Source organism: Aulostomus chinensis, chromosome 4 (genome assembly GCF_037954235.1).
Source record: "Aulostomus chinensis isolate RoL2024-O1b breed Wild chromosome 4, RoL_Achi_v1.0, whole genome shotgun sequence".
NCBI lineage: Eukaryota > Metazoa > Chordata > Actinopteri > Syngnathiformes > Aulostomidae > Aulostomus > Aulostomus chinensis.
Genome location: NC_141323.1, coordinates 27,800,348 through 27,818,514, shown reverse-complemented (window position 1 = coordinate 27,818,514; position 18,167 = coordinate 27,800,348). Strand labels below are relative to the sequence as shown.

Genomic DNA, 18,167 nt, shown 5'->3' with positions numbered 1-18,167 from the left:
TGACATGCACTGTGTTGTCCCCAATTTTGAAACCATCTAGGATTCTCTCTTTCCCTTTGATGTGTGACATGGTAATTTCATATTTCTGCGGCCCTGTCGCCCTACAGGCTATTAAACCTCCACACAGTGCTCTTATGCATCTCATTAATTCGAGAACTGGGACTTCATCCTGCCCAGTTACCTCGACACTGACCGTCAGTTCTCTGTCATACTTGTGGTCGCCACCCGCAGATTTCGCCGCTCCATGTCGCTGCTGCAGCTGCCTTTCCCCACCAGACGCCGCATCTCTTTCCGCCGCCAATTCTCTCTCACTCTCCGCCGCCTCTCCAGTAGCTCCTCGCTGCCCAGGTCTTCTCGGAACCACGTCTTCAGCTCTGTTCTTCAGGCCACCAGCTCTCGTTGCCTGTGGACCGGCTCCAGCGCTCATCTCCTCTGAAACAGCCGCTGCTCGCCGTCTTTCCCCCGCTGTCGCTGCGGAAGCCGCTCTCGCATTTCCCTCCGGCAGTTTTCCTTCTGACTTCTTCATGTTTCGTTTCTGATTGTTTCTTTTAACAAGCAACCATTTTTCATTTTCTTCACCTGTTTGTGCGTTTATGTCAAGTCCGTTTTCCATGCTCGTAATCTGAAATCCGTTTGCAGAGTTCAAATCCATTTGGTCCGTCCGAAAGTTTTCCATTAGGAAAAAAAAAAAACTCAAATTGACCTCCCCCGATCAGTATAAAAACTGTCGGGGGGAAAAAATGTTCACTCTAAAAACGAACCAAAAATGCACGGAAAATAAGGAAGAACAATGAAAAAGGCTGAAAAAAACGAAAGAAATGGGAAAAGCGGAGTCCGCGACCTCCGTGTGTCGTGCTGTCAGCGTACCGTCTGATTGGCGCATGCGTGTTCAGAGTGGTATGGCCGTAAGCCCTTGACTCTCACACACATGGGCTCTATATCCATTTCACACACTTTACAACCTCAGAAAAAAAGTGATGCGCAAAAGCCTCAGGGTCTTTTCACACGCCAAATCGGTGTCCTGTCAATAAAACAAAAGAATGTTGATGTCATCGAGAGAAAAGTACTGCATCTGCCATCTGTCTTCTTCAAATTAACCACTGCATGAAATTCCATTCCAAAGCTGCAGAGGGTGCTTCAAGAAAAGGTGTGGGAGGGAAGCTCGCTCATGCTGGTCCCCAAAGACTCAAAGCTGCCCTTTCCTCACAAAGAAACAAAAAAGCTTACAGCACCTGGTATTCCCAGGTAGTCTTCCATCCAAGTACTAACCAGGCCCGACCCTGCAAAGCTTCCGAGATCAGACGAGATCGGGCGTGTTCAGAGTGGGATGGCCGTAAGCCCTTGACTCTCACACACATGGGCTCTATATCCATTTCACTCACTTTACAACCTCAGAAAAAAAGTGATGCGCAACAGCCTCAGGGTCTTTTCACACGCCAAATCGGTGTCCTGTCAATAAAAAAAAAGAATGTTGATGTCATCGAGAGAAAAGTACTGCATCTGCCATCTGTCTACTTCAAATTACACGCTGCATGACATTCAATTTCAAAGCTGCAGAAAGGCGCTTCAAGAAAAGGTGTGTGAGGGAAGCTCGCTCATGCTGGTCCCCAAACACTCAAAGCTGCCCTTTCCTCACAATGAAACAAAAAAGCTTACAGCACCTGGGACTGCCTGGCAGTCTCCCATCCAAGTAGTAACCAGGTCCGACCCTGCTTAGCTTCCGAGATCAGACGAGATCGGGCGTGTTCAGAGGGGTATGGCCGTAAGCCTTTGACTCTTACACACCTGGGCTCTATATCCATTTCACTCACTTTACAACCTTAGAAAAAAAGTGACGTGCAAAAGCCTCACGGTCTTTTCACACGCCAAATAGGTGTCCTGTCGATAAAAGAAAAGAATGTTGATGTCATCTAGAGAAAAGTACTGCATCTGCCATCTGTCTACTTCAAATTACACGCTGCATGACATTCCATTTCAAAGCTGCAGAAAGGCGCTTCAAGAAAAGGTGTGTGAAGGAAGCTCGCTCATGCTGGTCCCCAAACACTCAAAGCTGCCCTTTCCTCACAATGAAACCAAAAAGCTTACAGCAATTGGTATTTCCAGGCGGTCTTCCATCCAAGTACTAACCAGGCCCGACCCTGCTAAGCTTCCGAGATCAGACGAGATCGGGCGTGTTCAGAGTGGTATGGCCGTAAGCCCTTGACTCTCACACACATGGGCTCTATATCCATTTCACTCACTTTACAACCTCAAAAAAAATGTGATGGACAACAGCCTCACGGTCTTTTAACACACCAAATAGTTGTCCTGTCAATACAAAGAAAAGAATGTTGATGTCATCTAGAGAAAAGTACTGCATCTGCAATCTGTCTACTTCAAATTACACACTGCATGACATTCCATTCGAAAGCTGTGGAGGGCGCTTCAAGAAAAGGTGTGTGAGGGAAGCTCGCTCATGCTGGTCCCCAAACACTCAAAGCTGCCCTTTCCTCACAATGAAACAAAAAAGCTTACAGCACCTGGTATTCCCAGGCGGTCTCCCATCCAAGTACTAACCAGGCCCGACCCTGCTTAGCTTCTGAGATCAGACGAGATCAGGCGTGTTCAGAGTGGTATGGCCGTAAGCCCTGTACTCTTACACACATGGGCTCTATGTCCATTTCACACACTTTACAACCTCAGAAAAAAAGTGATGCCCAACAGCCTCAGGGTCTTTTCACACGCCAAATCGGTGTCCTGTCATTAAAAGAAAAGAATGTTGATGTCATCGAGAGAAGAGTACTGCATCTGCCATCTGTCTTCTTCAAATTAACCACTGCATGAAATTCCATTCCAAAGCTGCAGAGGGCGCTTCAAGAAAAGGTGTGTGAGGGAAGCTCGCTCATGCTGGTCCCCAAAGACTCAAAGCGGCCCTTTCCTCACAATGAAACAAAAAAGCTTACAGCACCTGGTATTCCCAGGCGGTCTTCCATCCAAGTACTAACCAGGCCCGACCCTGCTAAGCTTCCGAGATCAGACGAGATCGGGCGTGTTCAGAGTGGTATGGCCGTAAGCCCTTGACTCTCACACACATGGGCTCTATATCCATTTCACTCACTTTACAACCTCAAAAAAAATGTGATGTGCAACAGCCTCACGGTCTTTTTACACACCAAATAGTTGTCCTGTCAATACAAAGAAAAGAATGTTGATGTCATCTAGAGAAAAGTACTGCATCTGCAATCTGTCTACTTCAAATTACACACTGCATGACATTCCATTCGAAAGCTGTGGAGGGCACTTCAAGAAAATGTGTGAGGGAAGCTCGCTCATGCTGGTCCCCAAAGACTCAAAGCTGCCCTTTCCTCACAAAGAAATAAAAAAGCTTACAGCACCTGGTATTCCCAGGCGGTCTTCCATCCAAGTACTAACCAGGCCCGACCCTGCTTAGCTTCCGAGATCAGACGAGATCGGGCGTGTTCAGAGTGGAATGGCCGTAAGGCCTTGCCTCTTACACACATGGGCTCTATATCCATTTCACTCACTTTACAACCTCAGAAAAAAAGTGAAGCGCAACAGCCTCAGGGTCTTTTCACACGCCAAATAGGTGTCCTGTCAATAAAAGAAAAGAATGTTGATGTCATCTAGAGAAAAGTACTGCATCTGCCATCTGTCTACTTCAAATTAACCACTGCATGACATTCCATTCCAAAGCTGTGGAGGGCGCTTCAAGAAAAGGTGTGTGAGGGAAGCTCGCTCATGCTGGTCCCCAAAGTCTCAAAGCGGCCCTTTCCTCACAATGAAACAAAAAAGCTTACAGCACCTGGTATTCCCAGGCGGTCTTCCATCCAAGTACTAACCAGGCCCGACCCTGCTAAGCTTCCGAGATCAGACGAGATCGGGCGTGTTCAGAGTGGTATGGCCGTAAGCCCTTGACTCTCACACACATGGGCTCTATATCCATTTCACTCACTTTACAACCTCAAAAAAAATGTGATGTGCAACAGCCTCACGGTCTTTTTACACACCAAATAGTTGTCCTGTCAATACAAAGAAAAGAATGTTGAAGTCATCTAGAGAAAAGTACTACATCTGCAATCTATCTACTTCAAATTTCACACTGCATGACATTCCATTCGAAAGCTGTGGAGGGCGCTTCAAGAAAAGGTGTGTGAGGGAAGCTCGCTCATGCTGGTCCCCAAACACTCAAAGCTGCCCTTTCCTCACAATGAAACAAAAAAGCTTACAGCACCTGGTATTCCCAGGCGGTCTCCCATCCAAGTACTAACCAGGTCCAACCCTGCTTAGCTTCCGAGATCAGACGAGATCGGGCGTGTTCAGAGTGGTATGGCCGTAAGCCCTTGACTCTTACACACATGGGCTCTATATCCATTTCACACACTTTACAACCTCAGAAAAAAAGTGAAGCGCAACAGCCTCAGGGTCTTTTCACACGCCAAATAGGTGTCCTGTCAATAAAAGAAAAGAATGTTGATGTCATCTAGAGAAAAGTACTGCATCTGCCATCTGTCTACTTCAAATTAACCACTGCATGACATTCCATTCCAAAGCTGTGGAGGGCGCTTCAAGAAAAGGTGTGTGAGGGAAGCTCGCTCATGCTGGTCCCCAAACACTCAAAGCTGCCCTTTCCTCACAATGAAACCAAAAAGCTTACAGCAACTGGTATTTCCAGGGGGTCTCCCATCCAAGTACTATCCAGGCCCGACCCTGCTTAGCTTCCGCGATCAGACGAGTTCAGAATGGTATGGCCTTAAGCCCCTGACTCTGACACACATGGGCTCTATATCCATTTCACTCACTTTACAACCTCAGAAAGAAAGTGATGCGCAACAGCCTCAGGGTCTTTTCACACATCAAATAGGTGTCCTGTCAATACAAAGAAAAGAATGTTGATGTCATCGAGAGAAAAGTACTGCATCCTCCATCTGTCTACTTCAAATTACACACTGCATGACATTCCAATTCAAAGCTGCAGAAAGGCGCTTCAAGAAAAGGTGTGTGAGGGAAGCTCGCTCATGCTGGTCCCCAAACACTCAAAGCTGCCCTTTCCTCACAAAGAAACAAAAAAGCTTACAGCACATGGTATTCCCAGGCGGTCTTCCATCCAAGTACTAACCAGGCCCGACCCTGCTTAGCTTCCGAGATCAGACGAGATCGGGCGTGTCCAGAGTGGTATGGCCGTAAGCCCTTGACTCTGACACACATGGGCTCTATATCCATTTCACACACTTTACAACCTCAGAAAAAAAGTGATGCGCAACAGCCTCAGGGTCTTTTCACACGCCAAATACGTGTCCTGTCAATAAAAGAAAAGAATGTTGATGTCATCGAGAGAAAAGTACTGCATCTGCAATCTGTCTTCTTCAAATTAACCACTGCATGAAATTCCATTCCAAAGCTGCGGAGGGCGCTTCAAGAAAAGGTGTGTGAGGGAAGCTCGCTCATGCTGGTCCCCAAAGACTCAAATCTCCCCTTTCCTCACAATGAAACAAAAAAGCTTACAGCACCTGGTAATCCCAGGCGGTCTCCCATCCAAGTACTAACCAGGCCCGACCCTGCTAAGCTTCCGAGATCAGACGAGATCGGGCGTGTTCAGAGTGGTATGGCCGTAAGCCCTTGACTCTCACACACATGGGCTCTATATCCATTTCACTCACTTTACAACCTCAAAAAAATGTGATGTGCAACAGCCTCACGGTCTTTTTACACACCAAATAGTTGTCCTGTCAATACAAAGAAAAGAATGTTGATGTCATCTAGAGAAAAGTACTGCATCTGCAATCTGTCGACTTCAAATTACACACTGCATGACATTCCATTCGAAAGCTGTGGAGGGCGCTTCAAGAAAAGGTGTGTGAGGGAAGCTCGCTCATGCTGGTCCCCAAACACTCAAATCTCCCCTTTCCTCACAATGAAACAAAAAAGCTTACAGCACCTGGTATTCCCAGGCGGTCTTCCATCCAAGTACTAACCAGGCCCGACCCTGCTCAGCTTCCGAGATCAGACAAGATCGGGCGTGTTCAGAGTGGTATGGCCGTAAGCCCTTGACTCTTACACACATGGGCTCTATATCCATTTCACTCACTTTACAACCTCAGAAAAAAAGTGAAGCGCAACAGCCTCACGGTCTTTTTACACACCAAATAGTTGTCCTGTCAATACAAAGAAAAAAATGTTGATGTCATCTAGAGAAAAGTACTGCATCTGCAATCTGTCTACTTCAAATTACACACTGCATGACATTCCATTCCAAAGCTGTGGAGGGCGCTTCAAGAAAAGGTGTGTGAGGGAAGCTCACTCATGCTGGTCCCCAAAGACTCAAAGCTGCCCTTTCCTCACAAAGAAATAAAAAAGCTTACAGCACCTGGTATTCACAGGCGGTCTCCCATCCAAGTATTAAACAGGCCCGACCCTGCTTAGCTTCCGAGATCAGACCAGATCGGGCGTGTTCAGAGTGGTATGGCCGTAAGTCCTTGACTCTGGCACACATGGGCTCTATATCCATGTCACTCACTTTACAACCTCAGAAAAAAAGTGAAGCGCAAAAGCCTCACGGTCTTTTCACACGCCAAATCGGTGTCCTGTCATTAAAAGAAAAGAATGTTGATGTCATCTAGAGAAAAGTACTGCATCTGCCATCTGTCTACTTCAAATTAACCACTGCATGACATTCCATTCCAAAGATGCGGAGGGCGCTTCAAGAAAAGGTGTGTGAGGGAAGCTCGCTCATGCTGGTCCCCAAAGACTCAAAGCTGCCCTTTCCTCACAAAGAAACAAAAAAGCTTACAGCACCTGGTATTCCCAGGCGGTCTCCCATCCAAGTACTAACCAGGCCCGACCCTGCTTAGCTTCCGAGATCAGACGAGATCGGGCGTGTTGAGAGTGGTATGGCTGTAAGCCCTTGACTCTGACACACATGGGCTCTACATCCATTTCACTCACTTTACAACCTCAGAAAAAAAGTGAAGCGCAAAAGCCTCAGGGTCTTTTCACACGCCAAATAGGTGTCCTGTCAATAAAAGAAAAGAATGTTGATGTCATCTACAGAAAAGTACTGCATCTGCCATCTGTCTACTTCAAATTAACCACTGCATGACATTCCATTTCAAAGATGCGGAGGGCGCTTCAAGAAAAGGTGTGTGAGGGAAGCTCGCTCATGCTGGTCCCCAAAGACTCAAAGCTGCCCTTTCCTCACAAAGAAACAAAAAAGCTTACAGCACCTGGTATTCCCAGGCGGTCTCCCATCCAAGTACTAACAAGGCCCGACCCTGCTAAGCTTCAGATATCAGACGAGATCGGGCGTGTTCAGAGTGGTATGGCCGTAAGCCCTTGACTCTCACACACATGGGCTCTATATCTATTTCACTCACTTTACAACCTCAGAAAAAAAGTGATGCGCAACAGCCTCAGGGTCTTTTCACACGTCAAATAGGTGTCCTGTCAATACAAAGAAAAGAATGTTGATGTCATCAAGAGAAAAGTACTGCATCCTCCATCTGTCTACTTCAAGTTACACGCTGCATGAGATTCCATTTCAAAGCTGCAGAAAGGCGCTTCAAGAAAAGGTGTGTGAGGGAAGCTCGCTCATGCTGGTCCCCAAAGACTCAAAGCTGCCCTTTCCTCACAAAGAAACAAAAAAGCTTACAGCACCTGGTATTCCCAGGCGGTCTCCCATCCAAGTACTAACCAGGCCCGACCCTGCTTAGCTTCCGAGATCAGACGAGATCGGGCATGTTCAGAGTGGTATGGCCGTAAGCCCTTGACTCTTACACACATGGGCTCTATATCCATTTCACTCACTTTACAACCTCAGAAAAAAAGTGAAGCGCAAAAGCCTCAGGGTTTTTTCACACGCCAAATAGGTGTCCTGTCAATAAAAGAAAAGAATGGTGATGTCATCTAGAGAAAAGTACTGCATCTGCCATCTGTCTACTTCAAATTACACGCTGCATGACATTCAATTTCAAAGCTGCAGAAAGGCTCTTCAAGAAAAGGTGTGTGAGGGAAGCTCGCTCATGCTTGTCCCCAAAGACTCAAAGCTTCCCTTTACTCACAAAGAAACAAAAAAGCTTACAGCACCTGGTATTCCCAGACGGTCTAACATCCAAGTACTAAACAGGCCCGACCCTGCTTAGCTTCCGAGATCAGACGAGATCGGGTGTGTTCAGAGTGGTATGGCCGTAAGCCCTTGACTCTTACACACATGGGCTCTATATCCATTTCACTCACTTTACAACCTCAGAAAAAAAGTGAAGCGCAAAAGCCTCAGGGTTTTTTCACACGCCAAATAGGTGTCCTGTCAATAAAAGAAAAGAATGTTGATGTCATCTAGAGAAAAGTACTGCATCTGCCATCTGTCTACTTCAAATTAACCACTGCATGACATTCCATTCCAAAGCTGCGGAGGGCGCTTCAAGAAAAGGTGTGTGAGGGAAGCTCGCTCATGCTGGTCCCCAAAGACTCAAAGCTGCCCTTTGCTCACAAAGAAAAAAAAAGCTTACAGCACCTGGTATTCCCAGGCGGTCTCCCATCCAAGTACTAACCAGGCCCAACCCTGCTTAGCTTCCGAGATCAGACGAGATAGGGCGTGTTCAGAGTGGTATGGCCGTAAGCCCTTGACTCTTACACACATGGGCTCTATATCCATTTCACTCACTTTACAACCTCAGAAAAAAAGCAATGCGCAACAGCCTCAGGGTCTTTTCACACGCCAAATAGGTGTCCTGTCAATACAACGAAAAGAATGTTAATGTCATCGAGAGAAAACTACTGCATCTGTCATCTGTCTACTTCAAATTACACGCTGCATGACATTCAATTTTAAACCTGCGGAAAAACGCTTCAAGAAAAGGTGTGTGAGGGAAGCTCGCTCATGCTGGTCCCCAAAGACTCAAAGCTGCCATTTCCTCACAAAGAAACAAAAAAAGCTTACAGCACCTGGTATTCCCAGACGGTCTAACATCCAAGTACTAACCAGGCCCGACCATGCGTAGCTTCCGAAATACGACGAGATCGGGCGTGTTCAGAGTGGTATGGCCGTAAGCCCTTGACTCTTACACACATGGGCTCTATATCCATTTCACTCACTTTAAAACCTCAGAAAAAAAGTGAAGCGCAAAAGCCTCAGGTTTTTTTCACACGCCAAATAGGTGTCCTGTCAATAAAAGAAAAGAATGTTGATGTCATCTAGAGAACAGTACTGCATCTGCCATCTGTCTACTTCAAATTAACCACTGCATGACATTCCATTCCAAAGCTGCGGAGGGCGCTTCAAGAAAAGGTGTGTGAGGGAAGCTCGCTCATGCTGGTCCCCAAAGACTCAAAGCTGCCCTTTCCTCACAAAGAAACAAAAAAGCTTACAGCACCTGGTATTCCCAGGCGGTCTCCCATCCAAGTACTAACCAGGCCCGACCCTGCTTAGCTTCCGAGATCAGACGAGATTGGGCGTGTGCAGAGTGGTATGGCCGTAAGCCCTTGACTCTTAAACACATGGGCTCTAAATCCATTTCACTCACTTTAAAACCTCAGAAAAAAAGTGATGCGCAACAGCCTCAGGGTCTTTTCACACGCCAAATAGGTGTCCTGTCAATATAAAGAAAAGAATGTTGATGTCATCCAGAGAAAAGTACTGCATCCTCCATCTGTCGACTTCAAATTACAAACTGCATGACATTCCATTTCAAAGATGCGGAGGGCGCTTCAAGAAAAGGTGTGTGAGGGAAGCTCGCTCATGCTGGTCCCCAAAGACTCAAAGCTGCCCTTTCCTCACAAAGAAACAAAAAAGCTTACAGCACCTGGTATTCCCAGGCGGTCTCCCATCCAAGTACTAACCAGGCCCGACCCTGCTTAGCTTCCGAGATCAGACGAGATCGGGCGTGTTGAGAGTGGTATGGCTGTAAGCCCTTGAGTCTTACACACATGGGCTCTACATCCATTTCACTCACTTTACAACCTCAGAAAAAAAGTGAAGCGCAAAAGCCTCAGGGTCTTTTCACACGCCAAATAGGTGTCCTGTCAATAAAAGAAAAGAATGTTGATGTCATCTACAGAAAAATACTGCATCTGCCATCTGTCTACTTCAAATTAACCACTGCATGACATTCCATTCCAAAGCTGCGGAGGGCGCTTCAAGAAAAGGTGTGTGAGGGAAGCTTGCTCATGCTGGTCCCCAAAGACTCAAAGCTGCCCTTTCCTCACAAAGAAACAAAAAAGCTTACAGCACCTGGTATTCCCAGGCGGTCTCCCATCCAAGTACTAACAAGGCCCGACCCTGCTAAGCTTCAGATATCAGACGAGATCGGGCGTGTTCAGAGTGGTATGGCCGTAAGCCCTTGACTCTCACACACATGGGCTCTATATCTATTTCACTCACTTTACAACCTCAGAAAAAAAGTGATGCGCAACAGCCTCAGGGTCTTTTCACACGTCAAATAGGTGTCCTGTCAATACAAAGAAAAGAATGTTGATGTCATCAAGAGAAAAGTACTGCATCCTCCATCTGTCTACTTCAAGTTACACACTGCATGAGATTCCATTTCAAAGCTGCAGAAAGGCGCTTCAAGAAAAGGTGTGTGAGGGAAGCTCGCTCATGCTGGTCCCCAAAGACTCAAAGCTGCCCTTTCCTCACAAAGAAACAAAAAAGCTTACAGCACCTGGTATTCCCAGGCGGTCTCCCATCCAAGTACTAACCAGGCCCGACCCTGCTTAGCTTCCGAGATCAGACGAGATCGGGCGTGTTCAGAGTGGTATGGCCGTAAGCCCTTGACTCTTACACACATGGGCTCTATATCCATTTCACTCACTTTACAACCTCAGAAAAAAAGTGAAGCGCAAAAGCCTCAGGGTTTTTTCACACGCCAAATAGGTGTCCTGTCAATAAAAGAAAAGAATGGTGATGTCATCTAGAGAAAAGTACTGCATCTGCCATCTGTCTACTTCAAATTACACGCTGCATGACATTCAATTTCAAAGCTGCAGAAAGGCGCTTCAAGAAAAGGTGTGTGAGGGAAGCTCGCTCATGCTTGTCCCCAAAGACTCAAAGCTTCCCTTTACTCACAAAGAAACAAAAAAGCTTACAGCACCTGGTATTCCCAGACGGTCTAACATCCAAGTACTAAACAGGCCCGACCCTGCTTAGCTTCCGAGATCAGACGAGATCGGGCGTGTTCAGAGTGGTATGGCCGTAAGCCCTTGACTCTTACACACATGGGCTCTATATCCATTTCACTCACTTTACAACCTCAGAAAAAAAGTGAAGCGCAAAAGCCTCAGGGTTTTTTCACACGCCAAATAGGTGTCCTGTCAATAAAAGAAAAGAATGTTGATGTCATCTAGAGAAAAGTAATGCATCTGCCATCTGTCTACTTCAAATTAACCACTGCATGACATTCCATTCCAAAGCTGCGGAGGGCGCTTCAAGAAAAGGTGTGTGAGGGAAGCTCGCTCATGCTGGTCCCCAAAGACTCAAAGCTGTCCTTTGCTCACAAAGAAACAAAAAAGCTTACAGCACCTGGTATTCCCAGGCGGTCTCCCATCCAAGTACTAACCAGGCCCAACCCTGCTTAGCTTCCGAGATCAGACGAGATCGGGCGTGTTCAGAGTGGTATGGCCGTAAGCCCTTGACTCTTACACACATGGGCTCTATATCCATTTCACTCACTTTACAACCTCAGAAAAAAAGCAATGCGCAACAGCCTCAGGGTCTTTTCACACGCCAAATAGGTGTCCTGTCAATACAACGAAAAGAATGTTAATGTCATCGAGAGAAAACTACTGCATCTGTCATCTGTCTACTTCAAATTACACGCTGCATGACATTCAATTTTAAACCTGCGGAAAAACGCTTCAAGAAAAGGTGTGTGAGGGAAGCTCGCTCATGCTGGTCCCCAAAGACTCAAAGCTGCCATTTCCTCACAAAGAAACAAAAAAGCTTACAGCACCTGGTATTCCCAGACGGTCTAACATCCAAGTACTAACCAGGCCCGACCATGCGTAGCTTCCGAGATACGACGAGATCGGGCGTGTTCAGAGTGGTATGGCCGTAAGCCCTTGACTCTTACACACATGGGCTCTATATCCATTTCACTCACTTTAAAACCTCAGAAAAAAAGTGAAGCGCAAAAGCCTCAGGTTTTTTTCACACGCCAAATAGGTGTCCTGTCAATAAAAGAAAAGAATGTTGATGTCATCTAGAGAACAGTACTGCATCTGCCATCTGTCTACTTCAAATTAACCACTGCATGACATTCCATTCCAAAGCTGCGGAGGGCGCTTCAAGAAAAGGTGTGTGAGGGAAGCTCGCTCATGCTGGTCCCCAAAGACTCAAAGCTGCCCTTTCCTCACAAAGAAACAAAAAAGCTTACAGCACCTGTTATTCCCAGGCGGTCTCCCATCCAAGTACTAACCAGGCCAGACCCTGCTTAGCTTCCGAGATCAGACGAGATTGGGCGTGTGCAGAGTGGTATGGCCGTAAGCCCTTGACTCTTAAACACATGGGCTCTAAATCCATTTCACTCACTTTAAAACCTCAGAAAAAAAGTGATGCGCAACAGCCTCAGGGTCTTTTCACACGCCAAATAGGTGTCCTGTCAATATAAAGAAAAGAATGTTGATGTCATCCAGAGAAAAGTACTGCATCCTCCATCTGTCGACTTCAAATTACAAACTGCATGACATTCCATTCCAAAGATGCGGAGGGCGCTTCAAGAAAAGGTGTGTGAGGGAAGCTCGCTCATGCTGGTCCCCAAAGACTCAAAGCTGCCCTTTCCTCACAAAGAAACAAAAAAGCTTACAGCACCTGGTATTCCCAGGCGGTCTCCCATCCAAGTACTAACCAGGCCCCACCCTGCTTAGCTTCCGAGATCAGACGAGATCGGGCGTGTTGAGAGTGGTATGGCTGTAAGCCCTTGACTCTGACACACATGGGCTCTACATCCATTTCACTCACTTTACAACCTCAGAAAAAAAGTGAAGCGCAAAAGCCTCAGGGTCTTTTCACACGCCAAATAGGTGTCCTGTCAATAAAAGAAAAGAATGTTGATGTCATCTACAGAAAAGTACTGCATCTGCCATCTGTCTACTTCAAATTAACCACTGCATGACATTCCATTCCAAAGCTGCGGAGGGCGCTTCAAGAAAAGGTGTGTGAGGGAAGCTTGCTCATGCTGGTCCCCAAAGACTCAAAGCTGCCCTTTCCTCACAAAGAAACAAAAAAGCTTACAGCACCTGGTATTCCCAGGCGGTCTCCCATCCAAGTACTAACAAGGCCCGACCCTGCTAAGCTTCAGATATCAGACGAGATCGGGCGTGTTCAGAGTGGTATGGCCGTAAGCCCTTGACTCTCACACACATGGGCTCTATATCTATTTCACTCACTTTACAACCTCAGAAAAAAAGTGATGCGCAACAGCCTCAGGGTCTTTTCACACGTCAAATAGGTGTCCTGTCAATACAAAGAAAAGAATGTTGTTGTCATCAAGAGAAAAGTACTGCATCCTCCATCTGTCTACTTCAAGTTACACGCTGCATGAGATTCCATTTCAAAGCTGCAGAAAGGCGCTTCAAGAAAAGGTGTGTGAGGGAAGCTCGCTCATGCTGGTCCCCAAAGACTCAAAGCTGCCCTTTCCTCACAAAGAAACAAAAAAGCTTACAGCACCTGGTATTCCCAGGCGGTCTCCCATCCAAGTACTAACCAGGCCCGACCCTGCTTAGCTTCCGAGATGAGACGAGATCGGGTGTGTTCAGAGTGGTATGGCCGTAAGCCCTTGACTCTTACACACATGGGCTCTATATCCATTTCACTCACTTTACAACCTCAGAAAAAAAGTGAAGCGCAAAAGCCTCAGGGTTTTTTCACACGCCAAATAGGTGTCCTGTCAATAAAAGAAAAGAATGGTGATGTCATCTAGAGAAAAGTACTGCATCTGCCATCTGTCTACTTCAAATTACACGCTGCATGACATTCAATTTCAAAGCTGCAGAAAGGCGCTTCAAGAAAAGGTGTGTGAGGGAAGCTCGCTCATGCTTGTCCCCAAAGACTCAAAGCTTCCCTTTACTCACAAAGAAACAAAAAAGCTTACAGCACCTGGTATTCCCAGACGGTCTAACATCCAAGTACTAAACAGGCCCGACCCTGCTTAGCTTCCGAGATCAGACGAGATCGGGCGTGTTCAGAGTGGTATGGCCGTAAGCCCTTGACTCTTACACACATGGGCTCTATATCCATTTCACTCACTTTACAACCTCAGAAAAAAAGTGAAGCGCAAAAGCCTCAGGGTTTTTTCACACGCCAAATAGGTGTCCTGTCAATAAAAGAAAAGAATGTTGATGTCATCTAGAGAAAAGTACTGCATCTGCCATCTGTCTACTTCAAATTAACCACTGCATGACATTCCATTCCAAAGCTGCGGAGGGCGCTTCAAGAAAAGGTGTGTGAGGGAAGCTCGCTCATGCTGGTCCCCAAAGACTCAAAGCTGCCCTTTGCTCACAAAGAAACAAAAAAGCTTACAGCACCTGGTATTCCCAGGCGGTCTCCCATCCAAGTACTAACCAGGCCCAACCCTGCTTAGCTTCCGAGATCAGACGAGATCAGGCGTGTTCAGAGTGGTATGGCCGTAAGCCCTTGTCTCTTACACACATGGGCTCTATATCCATTTCACTCACTTTACAACCTCAGAAAAAAAGCAATGCGCAACAGCCTCAGGGTCTTTTCACACGCCAAATAGGTGTCCTGTCAATACAACGAAAAGAATGTTAATGTCATCGAGAGAAAACTACTGCATCTGCCATCTGTCTACTTCAAATTAACCACTGCATGACATTCCATTCCAAAGCTGCGGAGGGCGCTTCAAGAAAAGGTGTGTGAGGGAAGCTCGCTCATGCTGGTCCCCAAAGACTCAAAGCTGCCCTTTCCTCACAAAGAAACAAAAAAGCTTACAGCACCTGTTATTCCCAGGCGGTCTCCCATCCAAGTACTAACCAGGCACGACCCTGCTTAGCTTCCGAGATCAGACGAGATCGGGCGTGTGCAGAGTGGTATGGCCGTAAGCCCTTGACTCTTAAACACATGGGCTCTAAATCCATTTCACTCACTTTAAAACCTCAGAAAAAAAGTGATGCGCAACAGCCTCAGGGTCTTTTCACACGCCAAATAGGTGTCCTGTCAATATAAAGAAAAGAATGTTGATGTCATCCAGAGAAAAGTACTGCATCCTCCATCTGTCGACTTCAAATTACAAACTGCATGACATTCCATTCCAAAGATGCGGAGGGCGCTTCAAGAAAAGGTGTGTGAGGGAAGCTCGCTCATGCTGGTCCCCAAAGACTCAAAGCTGCCCTTTCCTCACAATGAAACAAAAAAGCTTACAGCACCTGGTATTCCTAAGCGGTCTCCCATCCAAGTACTAACCAGGCCAGACCCTGCTTAGCTTCCGAGATCAGACGAGATCAGGCGTGTTCAGAGTGGTATGGCCGTAAGCCCTTGACTCTTACACACATGGGCTCTATATCCATTTCACTCACTTTACAACCTCAGAAAAAAAGTGAAGCGCAAAAGCCTCAGGGTCTTTTCACACGCCAAATGGGTGTCCCGTCAATAAAAGAAAAGAATGTTGACATCATCTAGAGAAAAGTACTGCATCTGATATCTGTCTACTTAAAATTACACGCTGCATGACATTCAATTTAAAAGCTGCAGAAAGGCGCTTCAAGAAAAGGTGTGTGATGGAAGCTCGCTCATGCTGGTCCCCAAAGACTCAAAGCTGCCCTTTCCTCACAAAGAAACAAAAAAGCTTACAGCACCTGGTATTCCCAGGTAGTCTTCCATCCAAGTACTAACCAGGCCTGACCTTGCTTAGCTTCCGAGATCAGACCAGATAGGGCGTGTTCAGAGTGGTATGGCCGTAAGTCCTTGACTCTGACACACAAGGGCTCTATATCCATTTCACTCACTTTACAACCTCAGAAAAAAAGTGAAGCGCAAAAGCCTCAGGGTCTTTTCACACGCCAAATAGGTGTCCTGTCATTAAAAGAAAAGAATGTTGATGTCATCTAGAGAAAAGTACTGCATCTGCCATCTGTCTACTTCAAATTAACCACTGCATGACATTCAATTTCAAAGCTGCAGAAAGGCGCTTCAAGAAAAGGTGTGTGAGGGAAGCTCGCTCATGCTGGTCCCCAAAGACTCAAAGCCGCCCTTTCCTCACAATGAAAAAAAAAAGCTTACAGCACCTGGTATTCCCAGGCGGTCTCCCATCCAAGTATTAAACAGGCCCGACCCTGCTTAGCTTCCGAGATCAGACCAGATCGGGCGTGTTCAGAGTGGTATGGCCGTAAGTCCTTGACTCTGACACACATGGGCTCTATATCCATGTCACTCACTTTACAACCTCAGAAAAAAAGTGAAGCGCAAAAGCCTCACGGTCTTTTCACACGCCAAATAGGTGTCCTGTCATTAAAAGAAAAGAATGTTGATGTCATCTAGAGAAAAGTACTGCATCTGCCATCTGTCTACTTCAAATTAACCACTGCATGACATTCCATTCCAAAGCTGCGGAGGGCGCTTCAAGAAAAGGTGTGTGAGGGAAGCTCGCTCATGCTGGTCCCCAAAGACTCAAAGCTGCCCTTTCCTCACAAAGAAACAAAAAAGCTTACAGCACCTGGTATTCCCAGGCGGTCTCCCATCCAAGTACTAACCAGGCCCGACACTGCTTAGCTTCCGAGATCAGACGAGATCGGGCGTGTTGAGAGTGGTATGGCTGTAAGCCCTTGACTCTTACACACATGGGCTCTACATCCATTTCACTCACTTTACAACCTCAGAAAAAAAGTGAAGCGCAAAAGCCTCAGGGTCTTTTCACACGCCAAATAGGTGTCCTGTCAATAAAAGAAAAGAATGTTGATGTCATCTACAGAAAAGTACTGCATCTGCCATCTGTCTACTTCAAATTAACCACTGCATGACATTCCATTCCAAAGCTGCGGAGGGCGCTTCAAGAAAAGGTGTGTGAGGGAAGCTTGCTCATGCTGGTCCCCAAAGACTCAAAGCTGCCCTTTCCTCACAAAGAAACAAAAAAGCTTACAGCACCTGGTATTCCCAGGCGGTCTCCCATCCAAGTACTAACAAGGCCCGACCCTGCTAAGCTTCAGATATCAGACGAGATCGGGCGTGTTCAGAGTGGTATGGCCGTAAGCCCTTGACTCTCACACACATGGGCTCTATATCTATTTCACTCACTTTACAACCTCAGAAAAAAAGTGATGCGCAACAGCCTCAGGGTCTTTTCACACGTCAAATAGGTGTCCTGTCAATACAAAGAAAAGAATGTTGATGTCATCAAGAAAAAAGTACTGCATCCTCCATCTGTCTACTTCAAGTTACACGCTGCATGAGATTCCATTTCAAAGCTGCAGAAAGGCGCTTCAAGAAAAGGTGTGTGAGGGAAGCTCGCTCATGCTGGTCCCCAAAGACTCAAAGCTGCCCTTTCCTCACAAAGAAACAAAAAAGCTTACAGCACCTGGTATTCCCAGGCGGTCTCCCATCCAAGTACTAACCAGGCCCGACCCTGCTTAGCTTCCGAGATGAGACGAGATCGGGCGTGTTCAGAGTGGTATGGCCGTAAGCCCTTGACTCTTACACACATGGGCTCTATATCCATTTCACTCACTTTACAACCTCAGAAAAAAAGTGAAGCGCAAAAGCCTCAGGGTTTTTTCACACGCCAAATAGGTGTCCTGTCAATAAAAGAAAAGAATGGTGATGTCATCTAGAGAAAAGTACTGCATCTGCCATCTGTCTACTTCAAATTACACGCTGCATGACATTCAATTTCAAAGCTGCAGAAAGGCGCTTCAAGAAAAGGTGTGTGAGGGAAGCTCGCTCATGCTTGTCCCCAAAGACTCAAAGCTTCCCTTTACTCACAAAGAAACAAAAAAGCTTACAGCACCTGGTATTCCCAGACGGTCTAACATCCAAGTACTAAACAGGCCCGACCCTGCTTAGCTTCCGAGATCAGACGAGATCGGGCGTGTTCAGAGTGGTATGGCCGTAAGCCCTTGACTCTTACACACATGGGCTCTATATCCATTTCACTCACTTTACAACCTCAGAAAAAAAGTGAAGCGCAAAAGCCTCAGGGTTTTTTCACACGCCAAATAGGTGTCCTGTCAAT

The 18,167-nt window shown here is 46.6% G+C and overlaps 26 non-coding genes and 13 pseudogenes across 26 annotated transcripts; all 39 read right to left on the bottom strand.

Moving 5' to 3' along the window:
* Positions 1-1,220: 1,220 nt before the first annotated feature.
* On the bottom strand, positions 1,221-1,339 carry LOC147265082 (5S ribosomal RNA; annotated as a pseudogene).
* Positions 1,340-1,649: 310 nt separating this feature from the next.
* LOC147265081 (5S ribosomal RNA) lies at positions 1,650-1,768 on the bottom strand (annotated as a pseudogene).
* Positions 1,769-2,078: 310 nt separating this feature from the next.
* On the bottom strand, positions 2,079-2,197 carry LOC147265080 (5S ribosomal RNA; annotated as a pseudogene).
* A 310-nt stretch (positions 2,198-2,507) lies between these two features.
* Positions 2,508-2,626, bottom strand: LOC147265079 (5S ribosomal RNA). Its single transcript, XR_015115275.1, has one exon. It is a non-coding gene; the product is annotated as a 5S ribosomal RNA (ribosomal RNA).
* Positions 2,627-2,935: 309 nt separating this feature from the next.
* On the bottom strand, positions 2,936-3,054 carry LOC147265078 (5S ribosomal RNA). The gene has a single exon (XR_015113901.1). It is a non-coding gene; the product is annotated as a 5S ribosomal RNA (ribosomal RNA).
* A 308-nt stretch (positions 3,055-3,362) lies between these two features.
* Positions 3,363-3,481, bottom strand: LOC147265077 (5S ribosomal RNA). Its single transcript, XR_015114489.1, has one exon. It is a non-coding gene; the product is annotated as a 5S ribosomal RNA (ribosomal RNA).
* A 309-nt stretch (positions 3,482-3,790) lies between these two features.
* On the bottom strand, positions 3,791-3,909 carry LOC147265076 (5S ribosomal RNA). The gene has a single exon (XR_015113900.1). It is a non-coding gene; the product is annotated as a 5S ribosomal RNA (ribosomal RNA).
* Positions 3,910-4,219: 310 nt separating this feature from the next.
* LOC147265075 (5S ribosomal RNA) lies at positions 4,220-4,338 on the bottom strand. The gene has a single exon (XR_015115493.1). It is a non-coding gene; the product is annotated as a 5S ribosomal RNA (ribosomal RNA).
* A 729-nt stretch (positions 4,339-5,067) lies between these two features.
* LOC147265074 (5S ribosomal RNA) lies at positions 5,068-5,186 on the bottom strand. The gene has a single exon (XR_015114246.1). It is a non-coding gene; the product is annotated as a 5S ribosomal RNA (ribosomal RNA).
* A 309-nt stretch (positions 5,187-5,495) lies between these two features.
* LOC147265073 (5S ribosomal RNA) lies at positions 5,496-5,614 on the bottom strand. Its single transcript, XR_015114634.1, has one exon. It is a non-coding gene; the product is annotated as a 5S ribosomal RNA (ribosomal RNA).
* Positions 5,615-5,923: 309 nt separating this feature from the next.
* Positions 5,924-6,042, bottom strand: LOC147265072 (5S ribosomal RNA). Its single transcript, XR_015115027.1, has one exon. It is a non-coding gene; the product is annotated as a 5S ribosomal RNA (ribosomal RNA).
* A 310-nt stretch (positions 6,043-6,352) lies between these two features.
* Positions 6,353-6,471, bottom strand: LOC147265071 (5S ribosomal RNA; annotated as a pseudogene).
* Positions 6,472-6,780: 309 nt separating this feature from the next.
* LOC147265070 (5S ribosomal RNA) lies at positions 6,781-6,899 on the bottom strand. The gene has a single exon (XR_015113499.1). It is a non-coding gene; the product is annotated as a 5S ribosomal RNA (ribosomal RNA).
* Positions 6,900-7,208: 309 nt separating this feature from the next.
* LOC147265069 (5S ribosomal RNA) lies at positions 7,209-7,327 on the bottom strand (annotated as a pseudogene).
* A 311-nt stretch (positions 7,328-7,638) lies between these two features.
* LOC147265068 (5S ribosomal RNA) lies at positions 7,639-7,757 on the bottom strand. The gene has a single exon (XR_015115567.1). It is a non-coding gene; the product is annotated as a 5S ribosomal RNA (ribosomal RNA).
* Positions 7,758-8,067: 310 nt separating this feature from the next.
* LOC147265067 (5S ribosomal RNA) lies at positions 8,068-8,186 on the bottom strand. Its single transcript, XR_015114802.1, has one exon. It is a non-coding gene; the product is annotated as a 5S ribosomal RNA (ribosomal RNA).
* A 308-nt stretch (positions 8,187-8,494) lies between these two features.
* LOC147265066 (5S ribosomal RNA) lies at positions 8,495-8,613 on the bottom strand. Its single transcript, XR_015113315.1, has one exon. It is a non-coding gene; the product is annotated as a 5S ribosomal RNA (ribosomal RNA).
* Positions 8,614-8,925: 312 nt separating this feature from the next.
* LOC147265065 (5S ribosomal RNA) lies at positions 8,926-9,044 on the bottom strand (annotated as a pseudogene).
* A 309-nt stretch (positions 9,045-9,353) lies between these two features.
* On the bottom strand, positions 9,354-9,472 carry LOC147265064 (5S ribosomal RNA). Its single transcript, XR_015113608.1, has one exon. It is a non-coding gene; the product is annotated as a 5S ribosomal RNA (ribosomal RNA).
* A 310-nt stretch (positions 9,473-9,782) lies between these two features.
* On the bottom strand, positions 9,783-9,901 carry LOC147265063 (5S ribosomal RNA). The gene has a single exon (XR_015113497.1). It is a non-coding gene; the product is annotated as a 5S ribosomal RNA (ribosomal RNA).
* A 309-nt stretch (positions 9,902-10,210) lies between these two features.
* LOC147265062 (5S ribosomal RNA) lies at positions 10,211-10,329 on the bottom strand (annotated as a pseudogene).
* A 311-nt stretch (positions 10,330-10,640) lies between these two features.
* On the bottom strand, positions 10,641-10,759 carry LOC147265061 (5S ribosomal RNA). The gene has a single exon (XR_015113745.1). It is a non-coding gene; the product is annotated as a 5S ribosomal RNA (ribosomal RNA).
* A 310-nt stretch (positions 10,760-11,069) lies between these two features.
* Positions 11,070-11,188, bottom strand: LOC147265060 (5S ribosomal RNA). The gene has a single exon (XR_015115234.1). It is a non-coding gene; the product is annotated as a 5S ribosomal RNA (ribosomal RNA).
* Positions 11,189-11,497: 309 nt separating this feature from the next.
* On the bottom strand, positions 11,498-11,616 carry LOC147265059 (5S ribosomal RNA). Its single transcript, XR_015115546.1, has one exon. It is a non-coding gene; the product is annotated as a 5S ribosomal RNA (ribosomal RNA).
* Positions 11,617-11,927: 311 nt separating this feature from the next.
* On the bottom strand, positions 11,928-12,046 carry LOC147265058 (5S ribosomal RNA; annotated as a pseudogene).
* A 309-nt stretch (positions 12,047-12,355) lies between these two features.
* On the bottom strand, positions 12,356-12,474 carry LOC147265057 (5S ribosomal RNA; annotated as a pseudogene).
* A 310-nt stretch (positions 12,475-12,784) lies between these two features.
* Positions 12,785-12,903, bottom strand: LOC147265056 (5S ribosomal RNA). Its single transcript, XR_015113600.1, has one exon. It is a non-coding gene; the product is annotated as a 5S ribosomal RNA (ribosomal RNA).
* Positions 12,904-13,212: 309 nt separating this feature from the next.
* On the bottom strand, positions 13,213-13,331 carry LOC147265055 (5S ribosomal RNA; annotated as a pseudogene).
* Positions 13,332-13,642: 311 nt separating this feature from the next.
* On the bottom strand, positions 13,643-13,761 carry LOC147265054 (5S ribosomal RNA). Its single transcript, XR_015113305.1, has one exon. It is a non-coding gene; the product is annotated as a 5S ribosomal RNA (ribosomal RNA).
* Positions 13,762-14,071: 310 nt separating this feature from the next.
* Positions 14,072-14,190, bottom strand: LOC147265053 (5S ribosomal RNA). The gene has a single exon (XR_015115233.1). It is a non-coding gene; the product is annotated as a 5S ribosomal RNA (ribosomal RNA).
* A 309-nt stretch (positions 14,191-14,499) lies between these two features.
* On the bottom strand, positions 14,500-14,618 carry LOC147265052 (5S ribosomal RNA). The gene has a single exon (XR_015115517.1). It is a non-coding gene; the product is annotated as a 5S ribosomal RNA (ribosomal RNA).
* Positions 14,619-14,928: 310 nt separating this feature from the next.
* Positions 14,929-15,047, bottom strand: LOC147265051 (5S ribosomal RNA). The gene has a single exon (XR_015114702.1). It is a non-coding gene; the product is annotated as a 5S ribosomal RNA (ribosomal RNA).
* Positions 15,048-15,357: 310 nt separating this feature from the next.
* Positions 15,358-15,476, bottom strand: LOC147265050 (5S ribosomal RNA). Its single transcript, XR_015115115.1, has one exon. It is a non-coding gene; the product is annotated as a 5S ribosomal RNA (ribosomal RNA).
* Positions 15,477-15,786: 310 nt separating this feature from the next.
* LOC147265049 (5S ribosomal RNA) lies at positions 15,787-15,905 on the bottom strand (annotated as a pseudogene).
* A 310-nt stretch (positions 15,906-16,215) lies between these two features.
* On the bottom strand, positions 16,216-16,334 carry LOC147265048 (5S ribosomal RNA; annotated as a pseudogene).
* A 309-nt stretch (positions 16,335-16,643) lies between these two features.
* On the bottom strand, positions 16,644-16,762 carry LOC147265047 (5S ribosomal RNA). Its single transcript, XR_015114177.1, has one exon. It is a non-coding gene; the product is annotated as a 5S ribosomal RNA (ribosomal RNA).
* Positions 16,763-17,071: 309 nt separating this feature from the next.
* Positions 17,072-17,190, bottom strand: LOC147265046 (5S ribosomal RNA; annotated as a pseudogene).
* A 311-nt stretch (positions 17,191-17,501) lies between these two features.
* Positions 17,502-17,620, bottom strand: LOC147265045 (5S ribosomal RNA). The gene has a single exon (XR_015114223.1). It is a non-coding gene; the product is annotated as a 5S ribosomal RNA (ribosomal RNA).
* A 310-nt stretch (positions 17,621-17,930) lies between these two features.
* Positions 17,931-18,049, bottom strand: LOC147265044 (5S ribosomal RNA). The gene has a single exon (XR_015115232.1). It is a non-coding gene; the product is annotated as a 5S ribosomal RNA (ribosomal RNA).
* Positions 18,050-18,167: the final 118 nt, after the last annotated feature.